At 47.6% G+C, this 15,000-nt stretch overlaps 1 pseudogene; it reads left to right on the top strand.

Moving 5' to 3' along the window:
* Positions 1 to 15,000, top strand: part of LOC139749032 (uncharacterized) — a 542,729-nt pseudogene that overhangs the window by 456,909 nt on the left and 70,820 nt on the right.

Genomic DNA, 15,000 nt, shown 5'->3' on the forward strand with positions numbered 1-15,000 from the left:
CTAAAGACAGGTGGCTCTTCCATAGCCACGCCAGATGGGCAGAAACGTCGGTGGAGCGCCGCAGTAAAGGCCTGTGGCTCGTTCCCTCCACCGCCACATAGACGACGCGAGAAGTCCGCTAGATTGGACGAGACGCAAGAGAAAATTCATTCACAAGGACAGAGTTCGAATAGAGTCACAAAGTCGTATTATGAGACCATACATATTACCACGATCTCCAAGATGACCTTAGATTACTTAGAGCCTTATGAAGATAACGACCTCTGGTCCTTAGATAAGGTCGGCTGAGAACTGGATTGCACCGTAAACAGAACTCTTATCTACCGAGTCCATTAGACTCCGTTATTTCCTACTGATGGAACACGAGGGACGACACCGCATTTTCGCCTGACCGGATCCCGTTTCACTGATTTAATGGAACATGATTTCCCGTGACTGAACGCGACGAGAATATTGCCAGCGACGTCGCGAGACGGGAGACACATGATATAGACTCATGGGTTGGGGGCCCACCCTGACCGGCCTGGGCGACCGTGAGGGGGGGGGGAGTGTGTCCTCGTTACGCCATCTCGTCCTGACTGAGAATATATGAATAAATAAGACGGGAGTAGTGGGGCGAGAACCAGACGTAGAACCAGGTGGTGTGGGGCCGCCAGGGGCCAGATGGAGTACCAAGTGGAGCTGTAGGAGAGCGAGACAACACCAGGTGTAGTGCAGCGAGACCAAGACACACAACACTAGGTGTGGTGTGGCGAGACCAGGACCCACCACATCTTGTGTGGTGGAGCGAGACCAGGACACAACACCGTGTGTAGAGCAGCGAGACCAAGACAAGACTCTAGATGCAGTGCAGCGAGACCAAGGCAAGACACCAGGTGTTGTGGAGCGAGACCAAAACAAGACACCAGATGTTGTGGAGCGAAACCAGGACACACACAACACCACGTGTAGTGGAGCGAGACCAGGACACACACAACACCACGTGTAGTGGAGCGAAACCAGGGCACACACACAACACCACGTATAGTGGAGCGAAACCAGGACCCACACACAACACCACGTGTAGTGGAGCGAGACCAGGACACACACACAACACCCAGTACAATGCTGGCAGCAGGCACAAGATGGGGGGGAGAGAGAGAGAGAGGGAAGGGGTAGTAGAGGAGGCGCACGCTTATGCATAATGCAAAATGTAAATTATTTACATTTTCGATAAAGTGGCAGGAAAATAGCCAGAGGGGAGGTGAGGGGGTTGCGGGAGAAGTTTGTTCAAGAAACCATACACGCCTCTCACTCGGGCCGGTCAGTGCTGACTCTTAAGACTTGCGTCCTTGGCATTGCACAGACGAATTCAGGTGGGAACAGACCACTAGGTCTCCTCTTCGAGGCTGTTTGTGATGGCTCTGTCACTCTGTCACTCAGCTCAGTAAAGGTAATTGGTTTCCAGATTGATATCTGATGCGTCCTGGAAGCTCCACATTACACGAGGAGGTTTAAGTCTGCGTCTATGACACAGAGACCCTCAATTGTTCATGTGTTATAGACTCTTTACTCTCTCTGGCAGGTCCTCCAGTTAGACAAAGGATTGGATCGTCCTTAAACGAAGTCCTACTCCCACATTTGGGGAGGTCCTCATTCTACGGAGTCGATCGACCGAGTCGGGTTTAAAGGAATCTTAACTCAACTCTCCTAATGTGAACGTCAAAACTTGTCTCTGATTTACCCTTGCACCGTATAGGTGGTTCTCCTTCTGTCTTGTGTGGAAATTAGTTACGTTTCTGCTCCCGATACGTGGCTGCCATTAGCTTGTCTGTCTTCGCCATCGGTGAGACCATGCAGCGCTTGGCAAGCCGCTACCTTACGTAGTTCCTGTGTGGACGGACGTTGGCAGCTTTAAGGTCGACTGACCTAACTTTGCTTTCTTCCCTTACACCGCTAAACTTTGGAACTCTTTACCTTCTCATATCTTTCCATCCACCTTCATTTTTTTTTTTTTTTTGAGAGAGAGAGAGAGACAAGTTGTTCCCCTCCTCAGAAACTTTAGATTACTTTTGGTTTTGTTTTTTTTATTTTTTTTTTTTTCTCTTTTTACTCTTTTGCTAAACACAGTAATGTGGATCCCATCAGCGACCCCAAACTGTGACAAGGCAACACCAACTTTCCGTCCCTGAAACTCGAGACTCAGCCCACTGGCCAAAGTTGTCCAGACGATTCCTCCTCCCGTGTGATCTGCTGCAACCCTTCCTCCTCCTGCCATGTGATCTGCCGCAGCTGTCTTCTCCCGTGTGATCTGCTGCAACCCCTCCCCCCTTTCCTCCTGCCGTGTGATCTGCCGCAGCTGTCTTCTCCTCTCTGTGTGCCCTGCTGCAGCTGTTTCCTCCCGTGTTATCTGCTGCACCTGTCTTCTACCGTGTGATCCGCTGCAAAACCCTTCCCCTCCCGTGTGATGCGCTACATCCCCCACGTGTAACCTGCTGCATCCCTTCTCCCGTGTGATCCATCCTCCGCCTTGATACCATTGTTAGTACGGCCTTTCCTCAACCGTGTCTCTCTCATGACTGGCTAGCTGGGTTGAGAGAGACGAAGAAGCATTTTCAGAAGGTCTGTATTCTATGGTGTTTCTCCCAGGTGTGTGTATGTGTGTGTGTGTGTGTGTGTGTGTGTGTGTGTGTGTGTGTGTGTGTGTGTGTGTCTTTGTCTTTACATTCCCCTGTGCTTTTGTGTGTTCTCCCCAGACGTCCTCCTCACATCTTTGTAAAATTTACATAAGTGACCCTGAGTGTGGTGCATCGCTTCTTGGTGTGTTCTAGTATTTGCTGTCACCCCGGGCCACCTGAGTCCTGGACACCTACCATCTCCCCCGGGGCCTCCTGATGCAGCGGTCTGGGTACTGGACGCCCCTTCTCCCCTCCCTTTGAAAGGTCTGTTGACAGAGAGACAACTCTCGTAAACAGAGAGAGGCTTTTACAACGAGTGTCATCACTACACATGGCCTTTATCATATCACCTCAAAAGTGTGCAAAGCTGCGAAGCAAATACAATCTATTATCAGCATGTCATAACTTAACGTTTCGGCTACACCAAAAACGTAGGATTATTGTAAGTTTTGTGAATCATTGTATTGTCATCTCAAAGCCTTTCTAGGAGAAACGAAATGTCTGACTCCCATAAATCGTCTGTTCTTCCCTTCGCCTGATGCCTCAATGTATTTTCATATTATTCCTATCTGCTTTGCGTGTCTTCTCTCCTTTTTGTCCATCAACAAAATGGGGAGTTCTAGTTCGACTGAAGCCAGGGTTCTGTTTGCTTCAGGTAACATGCATTCAGAACCCAATGTTCATGTGCTTCAGGTTTGTGGATTACTTCTGTTAAAGATTCCAAGCTCATTATAGTTAATGGTATATGTGCGAGGGTCGCAACTAAAAGGAATTCGAGTGTTTACGAAGGTCGTTGATTGCGAAGTTGATCGAAGTCAGTGTTAAAGTTCACAAGGGCGTGAGGCTCTAATGTCACGAGCTTAAAGACTGAGCGATCCTGATGTTGAAGGTTTGCAAAGACAGTCGAAGTGTAGGACGAGAGTTGGGTCATCTTCGTAGACACCCCCAGAGTAGCGAGATCGTTGAATCCAATGGTACACGAAAGTTCTTCTTCCAGTAAAGTTCGTGTGGAGAGAGCAGCTATATATATGTGGCTCAGGTTCCGTCCTACACACACTGCTACGTGTTGGGTATTGATAGAGCCTTTGTGACTTGAGGTTTCTAGTTCTGTAAGAACATGAGAGACCCAGATAGTGTGTGTGTGTGTGTCTGTGTCTCTGTCCGCCTATCCCTCACCCTTTCCTTGGCCACCCGGGTCTGGGAACCAGGCAGGACCATCAACTGCAGATCAATATAGCCAGCCAGCAGAACCCACCTGTCATCAGAGCTTGGGAGGGGAGGTGGGTGTGGGGCAGCAGTAGCTTCCCTCCCTGAGCGATGGTCTGAGTCAAGGGCACAGGCGGGAATGTAATTGCCTCGAAGTCGGTATTTCTCTCTCTCTCTCACTCTCAGAGGTCGTCTTCCGGTATGTGAGGCGACCAGCCACCTCCTCCCCCTAATCCTTACCCCCATCCCCCATCTCTCCTCTTCCACCCCAACCTCCACCCGTCCCGCCTCCTCTTCCACCACCCCTTCCCCCAACCTTCCCACTATCCCTCACACCTATGGTCATTTCTTAATTCCAAAACTTTCAGGATTTTTCCGTTTTTTGGGGTTTTTTTTTTTTGCAAAGTATCCGGGGTTTTTTTCTCTCTCTCTCAAAAGTGATCCAAACTTTTGACCTCGGGTTATTATGATTCTTGAACTCTTTCTGTGATGAAGACTTCTTGGTCAACCAGCTGGCTTCCTGGCTGATCGTATGACCCCCCCACTACTACTACTACCACTGTCAGGACTGACTGTGTCTGTCAGCCAGTCAGCAGGCTATCCCCCCATCACGACCTCCTCTGACACACCTGACTCTGTTTCTGTTTATGAAACTGGTCGTTCAGTGTACGAAGCACGACAGGTGTATCTGTAATGACACTGTGTCCTCCAGAGTGTATTAGACAAAAAGAGCAAAAAAAATAAATAAGAGAAAATGTACATATTCTTCATTTCACACACACACACACACACACACACACACACACACACACACACACACACACACACACACACACACACACACACACACACACACACACACACACACACTCATACACTACACACACACACACACACACATATATATATATATATATATATATATATATATATAACTTTTAAACTATTCGCCATTTCCCTCGTTAGCGAGGTAGCGTTAAGAACAGTGGACTTGGCCTTTTTTGGAATATCCTCACCTGGCCCCCTCTATTCCTTCTTTTGGAAAATTGAAAAAAAAAACGAGAGGGGAGGATTTCCAGCCCCCCGCTCCCTCCCCTTTTAGTCGCCTTCTACGACACGCAGGGAATACGTGGGAAGTATTCTTAATCCCCTATCCCCAGGGATGATATATATATATATATATATATATATATATATATATATATATATATATATATATATATATATATATATATATATATATATATATCCCTGTTATCCCTGGGGATAGGGGAGAAAGAATACTTCCCACGTATTCCCTGCGTGTCGTAGAAGGCGACTAAAAGGGGAGGGAGCGGGGGGCTGGAAATCCTCCCCTCTCGGGTTTTTTTTTTTTTTTTTTTTTTTTTCAAAAGAAGGAACAGAGAATTGGGCCAGGTGAGGGTATTCCCTCAAAGGCCCAGTCCTCTGTTCTTAACGCTACCTCGCTAATGCGGGAAATGGCGAATAGTTTGAAAGAAAGATATATATATATATATATATATATATATATATATATATATATATATATATATATATATATATATATATATATATATATATGTGTGTGTGTGTGTGTAAACCTGCTTGTCTTTCCCACCTTAACAAGATAGCGTCAGGAGCAAACCACATACCCTTCGGGAAAAAAAAGGGAATCTTCGCTCCACACCTGATTTCAGAATGTGACAATACAGAAGGGGAGGGTTTCTAGCCTCCCCCTTTCCATCCCTTTTAGTCGTTTTCTACGACGCTCAGGAGATACATGGGTAGCTGTCCTTCTTCCACCCTGTCCCCAGATACATGTGTCTGTTTGGTTAAGCATATAAAGATGTAGTGTGGCCACCATGGGGATCTGTGTCACTCTATGCCAGTTTGTCTGTGTCTCGAGGCACCCAGGGGTGCGTGTGTGTGTCGTGCTCTGTGCCAGTTTGTCTGTCTTGCGTCACTTGAAGGGGAAGGGAGAAGTTCTGTGCTCCTCTGGTTTCAATGATTCTGTGTACTAGTCCACAAAAGGTCTGTGTTCCTCTGTCAGTGGTGTCTGTGTACGAATCCCCACCCGTGGTCCGTGTGTCTTTACCAGTGGTGTCTGTGTACGAATCCCCACCCGTGGTCCGTGTGTCTTTACGAGTGGTGTCTGTATACGAATCCCCCCCACCCGTGGTCCGTGTGTCTTTACGAGTGGTGTCTGTGTACGAATCCCCCCCCCCCCTCACCCGTGGTCCATTTGTCTTTACCAGTGGTGTCTGTATGAATCGATCAGAAGTCTGTGGTCCTCCATCAGTGTGTTTGTGCACGGGGGGGGTCGGTCTGTGGCCTCTCGTGTGTGTGTGTGTGTGTGTGTGTGTGTGTGTGTGTGTGTGACGCCTACCACAGAATTCTTTTCCTCCCAGAGACACCTTGTTTGAGAGAGCACGTACCTCCCACTCCCTGCTGGTACAACGGCAGACCTACGTACAAGCGAGGACACAAATGAGTCCCAGTGTGTTCACGTCGGAATGCACCTGAATTACATCTTCTCGCCACCTTTATAGTTTTTCTTTTCTTACTCCTGTGTGAATTTTCATGCAATTAAATGGTTTTAATTTTTCTCTTTCTCTCTCTCTCTCTTTTTCCGTCATTTGTTTGGCATTTTTACAGTTTGATGTAATGGTCCCTTTAATTATTCCCCACGTTAACGTAATCGAATCTCATTTACATGATTGGAGAGTGATGGTTGGTTCTTTGTTTTCTCGGTATCAATTATTTAGATCATCAAATGTTCGAGAAAAATTATATATATATATTTATTTATTTATTTTGCTTTGTCGCTGTCTCCCGCGTTAGCGAGGTAGCGCAAGGAAACAGACGAAAGAATGGCCCAACCCACCCACATACACATGTATATACATACACGTCCACACACGCAAATATACATACCTATACATCTCAACGTATACATATATATTCACACACAGACATATACATATATACACATGTACATAATTCATACTGTCTGCCTTTATTCATTCCCATCGCCACCTCGCCACACATGAACTAACACCCCCCTCCCCCCTCATGTGTGCTAGGTAGCGCTAGGAAAAGACAACAAAGGCCCCATTCGTTCACACTCAGTCTCTAGCTGTCATGTAATAATGCACCGAAACCACAGCTCCCTTTCCACATCCAGGCCCCACAGAACTTACCATGGTTTACCCCAGACGCTTCACATGCCCTGGTTCAATCCATTGACAGCACGTCGGCCCCGGTATACCACATCGTTCCAATTCACTCTATTCCTTGTACGCCTTTCACCCTCCTGCATGTTCAGGCCCCGATCACTCAAAATCTTTTTCACTCCATCTTTCCACCTCCAATTTGGTCTTCCACTTCTCTTCATTCCCTCCACCTCCGACACATATGTCCTCTTGGTCAATCTTTCCTCACTCATTCTCTCCATGTGACCAAACCATTTCAAAACACCCTCTTCTGCTCTCTCAACCACATTCTTTTTATTACCACACATCTCTCTTACCTTATCATTACTTTCTCGATCAAACCACCTCACACCACACATTGTCCTCAAACATCTCATTTCCAGCACATCCACCCTCCTGCGCACAACTCTATCCATAGCCCACGCCTCGCAACCATACAACATTGTTGGAACCACTGTTCCTTCAAACATACCCATTTTTGCTTTCCGAGATAATGTTTACGACTTCCACACATTCTTCAAGGCTCCCAGAATTTTCGCCTCCTCCCCTACCATCTATGATTCACTTCCGCTTCCATGGTTCCATCCGCTGCCAAATCCACTCCCAGATATCTAAAACACTTTACTTCCTCCAGTTTTTCTCCATTCAAACTTACCTCCCAATTGACTTGACCCTCAACCCTACTGTACCTAATAACCTTGCTCTTATTCACACACATATATATATATATATATATATATATATATATATATATATATATATATATATATATATATATATATATATTACACAGGAAGGGAAAAAGAAAATGGAGTGTCTTGCTGATGTCTTTTTTTTTCCCTAGACTTCATTGTTTTCCAAGTTCTCATTTAGCATTTCATGTGGGAGGGAAAAAAAGAATATTCTCTTTCAACAACTCGTAATTATCATACCATACCAAAACAACGTATTTACGTCACCTGCTCGTCCGTATATACGGTGTGTACTTACCGACTCTTATCATCCTTTGAGACACCTTTCCTGTTTTGCCATTGTATAAAAGCCTTCCTTGGAGCTTGCTCCAAAAAAAAAAAAGAAGAAAAAATACGTCTTTTTTCTGTAACATTTTTTTTTTTCTTTAGTTTTCCCTCCCAGCAGGCAGGATCCCCAACCCCATCGCTCTAGCGTATGACTCGCCGCTCCTCCGCCTACTTTTAATACCCAGTTTCTGCAGTGCAGCGCCAGGGTGTCTTCGTCCTTTTGAAAAAAAAAAAAAGAACGAGAACCTGTGAATTTTGGGGAACCTTTATATAAGCATTTTTGTCCGGGAGGCCTTTAACAAGACACCCTACACGCATCCATTGTCTTCCCCAGGCACAATGACTTGGCGTGGAACATCCGAAACTTCGTCCACAACAAATTGGAGAAGGTAGACATGTCGCAGAACCTGAGCAACGTGGAGCCTTGGGGGAGCTCGCCCTGGTCCCACACCGACCTGGCCAGGATGCGACACGGCAGGGTCGGAGCGCAGGTAAGTCTCTGCTTAGTTGGGGCGTCGGCAGGTGGATCAATACTTAGTGGGACGTCGGCAGGTGAGTTGGGGGATCGTAGGGACGTCGGCAGGTGGATCAATGCTTAGTGGGACGTCGGCAGGTGAGTTGGGGGATCGTAGGGACGTCGGCAGGTGGATCAATGCTTAGTGGGACGTCGGCAGGTGAGTTGGGGGATCATAGGGACGTCGGCAGGTGGATCAATACTTAGTGGGACGTCGGCAGGTGGATCAATACTTAGTGGGACGTCGGCAGGTGAGTTGGGGGATCATAGGGACGTCGGCAGGTGGATCAATACTTAGTGGGACGTCGGCAGGTGGATCAGTACTTAGTGGGACGTCGGCAGGTGAGTTGGGGCATCATAGGGACGTCGGTACGTGGATTGGGAATCATAGGGACGTCGGCAGGTGGATCAATACCTAGTGGGACGTCGGCAGGTGAGTTGGGGGATCATAGGGACGTTGGCAGGTGGATCAATACCTAGTGGGACGTCGCCAGATGAGTTGGGGGATCATAGGGACGTCGGCATGTGGATCAATACTTAGTGGGACGTCGGCAGGTGAGTTGGGGGATCGTAGGGACGTCGGCAGGTGGATCAATACTTAGTGGGACGTCGGCAGGTGAGTTGGGGGATCATAGGGACGTCGGCAGGTGGATCAATACTTAGTGGGACGTCGGCAGGTGAGTTGGGGCATCATAGGGACGTCGGTACGTGGATTGGGAATCATAGGGACGTCGGCAGGTGGATCAATACCTAGTGGGACGTCGGCAGGTGGGTTGGGGGATCATAGGGACGTTGGCAGGTGGATCAATACCTAGTGGGACGTCGCCAGATGAGTTGGGGGATCATAGGGACGTCGGCAGGTGGATCAATACCCAGTGGGACGTCGGCAGGTGAGTTGGGGGATCATAGGGACGTCGGCAGGTGGATCAATACCCAGTGGGACGTCGGCAGGTGGATTGGGAATCTTATGGGACGTCGGCAGGTGGATCAATACCTAGTGGGACGTCGGCAGGTGAGTTAGGGATCATAGGGCTCGGCAGGTGAAATTATTTTAGGGAAATTTTTCAGGTGGTGACCCCCGGGAAAGCGGGGTGGGGGATCACTGTACATTTGTAACCACTTACCATCCTCCCTTCCTACTCGTACATAAGCCTGACAATCCTCAGGCATCTTACTTGGAGCCATACTTGCACTGTCACACACACACACACACACACACACACACACACACACACACACCACGCACACACATACACACACACACACACACACACACACACACACACACACACACACACACACACACACGATAAATTCAACTGCTTGCACTCCAGCTTTTATGCCACACATCATCGTTCGCAAGGCTCTTCTCTTTTCATCAAATCATTCGCCATGACTCCCTCGCTCCACGTACCTCCACGACCCAAACGCCCCACATCTGCCACATTACCATCTAACTCATTCAAATATCCATGAGATTCCCCGTTTCATCCCATCTTTACCTCCTGCTTGCGTGTTTCCGCTTTCCCTCTATTCTATATCTTGCTGATGCTCCCAGTTCTTCTCCTCACCCTGTCTTCCTCTTTCCACAACATTTTCTTAATCTCCCTGAAAGTCTGGCGATCCTCCCTCACCCCATATCGTATTTGTTGTCTTCTTCATCCCTTGCAGCACCTTCCCCTTGACCTCCTGCCACTTTATCCTGCGTGTTTCCCCGTGACTTGCCCCTCCTTCCTTGTATTCAACGCCCATACACCTCACTTTTGTCTTTCGCTAACAGCTTAACTTCCTCATCCCACCGTTCACTACCCTTGCGCATCCTATCCTCCTTACAATGCAAGCGTCACGCGTACAAGTAAGCGATGCTTCTCTGTATAACAAATTCAGTTCCTCGCTCATTCCCTTAGTTTTATTTGCTCTCACCTTTTGTCATTCCTCGTCCAACCTCTCTGAATGTCTCTGCATACACTCCTCTTTTCCTTTCTCACTCACTTTCACTTCATCTGTCTCATGTCATTTTCTCTTTTCTTCAGACCGCTATAAGCTTTCGCACTCGCCTCCATGGAACATCCCACCTGCTGCCCTTTCTTAGCACATTCACATCCAACAGCCTCTCCTCTACACGCTCGTCAATTAGCACGCAGTCCAATAGTGTCTCTTGAACCCAAAGCCGCTCTCACCCACGTAGATTTATAGATGCCCCTATTTTAAAACCAGTTATCCGCGCTTGCCAGTCTTTCTTCAACACACAACTCGAGAAGCTGTTCACCATTTCCATTTACACCGAGTACCACACGCACCTCAATTATACCTTCAAATTCCACGCCAACCCACTCTTGCATTCAAATCTCCTACCACTGATACTTGATTCCTTGCTTTAAATTGCTGACACACTCACTCAACTCCTTCAAAAACACTCGCCTCTCTTCCTCACTCCTCTCACAAACCAGATTCACGTACTAGAAAAAAAAAATGCAGTTTCACATTGATAGAAGAAATCAAAACCCACACTGGAGAAAATGAAAGATATCTGGATGCTCTCTATTCCACATCCAAGCTTTAGGATCTTTCTCTGGAAACTAGTATGAAATTTAAGACTAAAAAGAAGTGGGGTCACATCAGGAGTACGTTGCGAGCATCAGGCCAGGTCTTAAGAACTGTCGTATGGGTCGAGGTTAAGGTCGTGTACCTGAGATAATCGACTTAAAGGCTTTTAGGGTGATAGGGTATGGAGACCAGTGCCCTCTGGTGGGATTAATATTGTCCTTGTAAGCAGTGGATGTAGATCCAAAATATTCTTAAAGGCTTTGGTATGGCATTTAGACCGGAGGCGTTATTCCATTTCATACTGGGGGTCTTCGCAGCGGACATTATTAAAAAAGAGGTTACTTGGCCACATCTAACTGCTCTCGCATGCCCAGTGACACTGATAGCTAGGCTTAGTAAGGTCAAGTTTGATCAGTGTACATCACATCAACACTGGCTACGATGAATGTTACGATATCCGACTGGGCTGCTTTCCTTCGTAGATATTGAAGAGATTTTTGAACTACCTCGTTAAGGCAGGTAATTATCATTTCACTCCCATCATTCGTTGAGGAAAATTGTCGTGTGTGTGTGTGTGTGTGTGTGTGTGTGTGTGTGTGTGTGTGTGTGTGTGTGTGTGTGTGTGTGATGAGTATAGACAAAGAATATATCGGGTTTTCCTTTTTTTTTTTGCATAACATTCTTTTACTTCATGACTGATGTATTCATGAATATTACGAATCTGGCCATTGTATAAGTTCGATTTGACTCATGCTTGACCTAAGATCCATTCTTGATGTTCCAGCTTCTTCAGACGTTGTTCTATGTTTAATTCCTGCTTCAAATGTTGTTAGATCCATATTCCCATGGCTCTTATAGGTATCCCGACAGACGAAATCTCTTAATCTATTCTCCTTGCTTACTTGGAAATAACTCCCTGAGTAGGCTTTCTATATTCTATGAATTCTATATGGCCTCCATCCTTTCATGATCATTACAGCCGGGGGAGATGGAAGCACTCCCTTCACAGTGCTGTGGTTATTTAAGCCTTCGGTTCAACTCGTAGATCAGTAATGGTGGTTTTTATTTTTCCCTGATATATGTGGTAGTGAATTTACGAAGGAGCCCGCCATCGCACAGCTTTCCTTAAAAGTACGACCCACTCGTCCATAAATCTCTCGAGATAATCTTCAACAAATGATGAGATGTCTGTCTGTCTGTCTCACTGCGGGAAAAGCTTTTTTTCCCTCTGTAGCTCATTTATCCTTTTACTTTAAAGCTGGGAGCAAGGAAGTTTAATAGGTTTAAAAAAAGATATAGAGTATAAATGGGAGCCTCCATCTATCGTTCCAAACTGGATGACTATCGTCTACATATCCAAATCATCGTCTGTCCCATAGTTTAGTTTGAGGTTTAAGGTTAAGATACACAATATTCCTTGTATAGATTTGATAACACTAGAGAGAGAGGGAAGGAGGGCGTTCCACACACACACACACACACACACACACACACACTGACACACACACACACACGCACACACACACACACACACACACGCACACACACACACACACACACACACACACACACACACACACACACACACACACACACACCTGGTTCTACACGCTCGTGGTTCCCTCTAGTTGCCACGTTGATCAAAGGAAGGTCCACGACAATATCAACTTGATACAAGACGCCTGGAGATAAGATGTGATAACATTGTGCCTAATCAGGTTCTGGACGAACAGGAACTTACAGTTAGATGGTAATGGGACGAGGCGGGGAGGAGGGAATGGTCGTACCATGAGGATCGGGATGAACGAGGATAAGACTTAATGGTTTACTCTGAGGATAAGGGACAGACAAAACTGGCAGGGGATAGGCGATAGAACGACTCGAAGGAGGCGCTTAGTAGAGGCGGTAGGACATGTGCACGTGACGAAGACAAGAGGATGAAGACCGTAGTGGGAGAGAGAGAGAGAGAGAGAGAGAGAGAGAGAGAGAGAGAGAGGCGAAGGGACAGCTGATCAAAGAAATACGAGCCAGAAGAAGGGCGTTCGAAACACATCGTCCCTACTGAAGGGGTGATGCTTGTTGATACATGCGAGGCTGTTGAAACGGTAAGGCAAAAGGCTGTATGGAGATAAGGGGAGAGGAGGAGTCAGGAGGGAAGGAAGAGGAGGAACAACATATTCTCCAGAACAGTACGACAAGCCAAAAGCCCGAGTAGAAGGAAAGGAAAACGAGACACCAGTTGCGATGAGAGGCAGACTCAAGGCGTTGTGGAGGCAGACAGACATGCGATAAGCAATGTGACTTAGACCTTCGGAGAAAGAAGCTCCACCACACGAGAAATTTAAGATTAAGCAAAGGACGAGGCGGAAATGGCCAAAAAAAAAGAAGGAACTGTGACAGAAAGACGGGAAGTCCAAACCGCGACTTCGAAAGATGTCGCCGGGAGAGAGCGAGTGTGTGTTCGTGTCGGGGGACGACGCCGCCGGAGATGACCGAGGAGGCGTCGTGGGACAAAGGTATACACCTTGGATGAGGAGCGTCAGGGGATCGGAGCAAGGCTACTAAAGCACTTGCAGGAGCACGGAAGTATGACACATACACATCCTGACTGTCAATACAACACGCTTAATTCTGGAAGTTGCCGGGAGAGGAAAAGAAAGAATTGGTGGAATGTGATGAAGATATCGAGAAAGATGAGGAAAATGGATTCGGAATAAGTATACACACGGAGGATGTAGTGTATACGAAGGAGACGAAGAAGGTAGGAACATTTTTCCCTTTTTGCAAGGGTATGAGGACAGTACCTCTGTGTGTATCCCTCTGGGGAGGAGAGAGTGGCACAGGCGCTCAGGACGTGAGCTCGGCCGGCGTTGTGCACAGCAGTCAACAGTAGGTGAGGGGAGGAGGGCTCGTAGCAAATGTGAGGAGGAGGAGGAAGGCAGTGGTGAGTGAGGAAGAGGAGGAGGGTTGAAGTGAGTGAGCGTTGGACGACAGTCGTGATGAGAGGAGAAGAGCAGGGGGAGGGGAGTGTGGGCGGCACTTGAGTGAGAGGAGGAGAGTAGCCATGAGTGAGAGGAGGAAGGGGTAATAGTGAATGAAACATATAACCAATTTCTTTTCCTGAAAATCGTCCCACCTCGCTAGAGGATGAGGAGCAAATACAGAGGGAGTCTGATGTTAGATTGGGTGGGTACCCGAGGGTGTTGGCCATAACGTGTGGCGCCTCTGGTGAGTGTCGGGAGGGGAGGCCTCTCTCTCTCTCTCTCTCTCTCTCTCTCTCTCTCTCTCTCTCTCTCTCTCTCTCTCTCTCTCTCTCTCTCTCTCTCTCTCTCTCTCTCTCTCCTTGCAACTATGGCCTGCAGAGGAGAATCAAATCACCGAATGACCTGATTACGTAACGCATGTTGGGGGCATGGCCTCATGGGAAACCGTGCATGCGAACAATGGGAGAGAGAGAGAGAGAGAGAGAGAGAGAGAGAGAGAGAGAGAGAGAGAGAGAGAGAGAGAGAGAGACCGACCGACCTTGCCACCAGATAACGAGACGAGAGAGAGACGCGGAGCCTTGCTCGAGCGGAGAGAGATGAGAGGAAGGAGACAGAGACGCTGAGGATGTCACTGAGGGAGAGGAAGGAGACAGAGACGCTGAGGATGTCACTGAGGGAGAGGAAGGAGACAGAGACGCTGAGGATGTCACTGAGGGAGAGGAAGGAGACAGAGACGCTGAGGATGTCACTGAGGGAGAGGAAGGAGACAGAGACGCTGAGGATGTCACTGAGGGAGAGGAAGGAGACAGAGACGCTGAGGATGTCACTGAGGGAGAGGAAGGAGACAGAGACGCTGAGGAT

This window comes from Panulirus ornatus, chromosome 6, assembly GCF_036320965.1.
Source record: "Panulirus ornatus isolate Po-2019 chromosome 6, ASM3632096v1, whole genome shotgun sequence".
NCBI classification, from domain to species: domain Eukaryota; kingdom Metazoa; phylum Arthropoda; class Malacostraca; order Decapoda; family Palinuridae; genus Panulirus; species Panulirus ornatus.